The following is a 977-nucleotide window of genomic DNA, read 5'->3' as shown; positions in this document are numbered from 1 at the left end:
GAGGCACTTAGAGCAAGTGAAAAGAAGTAAAGAAATATTACTGCTTACTGGAAGCCAAAAGAAATATGAATGAAAAGAAGGAAGCCATATACCAGCTCATAGCATGGATGAAGATGGCAGTTTAGAACTGATCCCTAGATGTAGCCATGGAAGTCATTAGAAACTTTAGTGAAATTCCTTTGATAGACCAGTGAAGGAAAATCCTTGTTTGTCATGGGTTTCTAGAGAACTTTGTTTTTTATTATTTATTTATTTATTTATTAAATATTTCTGTCTCTTCCCCACCTCCACCTCCCCTTTCCCTCCTCCTCCCCCAATCAAGTCCCCCTCCCTCGTCAGCCCAAAGAGCAATCAGGGCTCTCCATCCCGTGGGAAGTCCAAGGCAAACCCTCTAGAGAACTTTGAAATAAATGAATTGAGATTACAAAGATGTATGATTTGAATACTTTCACAGAGCAGGCAAAACAAAGGTGGAGGAGAGTCAGGATTTAAGAAGGATGAGAATTACAGAGGCATGGTTCTGGGGGTGAAGGTAGCTTCAATCCAGTTCACAAATGTTGAGAGTAGCTTGGGAAAGAAACATGGACACTAGGCACAGGGTAAGAAGGCCAACATTGGTGAGAAAATGTCATGAGAAGTCTTATTCTGTTCTTATTTCTCTACTTTTCCCAATTACATTATTTACTTTCTTATTACTATGATGTAAATATAAAAGAACTTTAAAAAATAGTTTTTGTGTTATAGTCAAAAGAGGGCACATGACTGATGGGAAACACAAGCTGATAGGACCAGAAGTCTAGTTGATCACCTTGTAGCCCTTCTCAGGAAACAGAGAAGTTGGGCCAGGCTAAAAGTCTTCAAGGCCCATTAATTATGACTCACTTCCTCCAGGAAGGCTACACCTCCCAATTGTTCCACAATGGTCTTGACAACAACAACAGCACCTGGGGGAAAATACACAACTGCAGAATATAAAG

Source organism: Alexandromys fortis, unplaced genomic scaffold, assembly GCF_014885135.2.
Source record: "Alexandromys fortis isolate MF-2015 unplaced genomic scaffold, M_Fortis_MF-2015_v1.1 scaffold_148, whole genome shotgun sequence".
Classification (NCBI taxonomy): domain Eukaryota; kingdom Metazoa; phylum Chordata; class Mammalia; order Rodentia; family Cricetidae; genus Alexandromys; species Alexandromys fortis.
Note: the sequence above shows the minus strand (reverse complement) of the source record.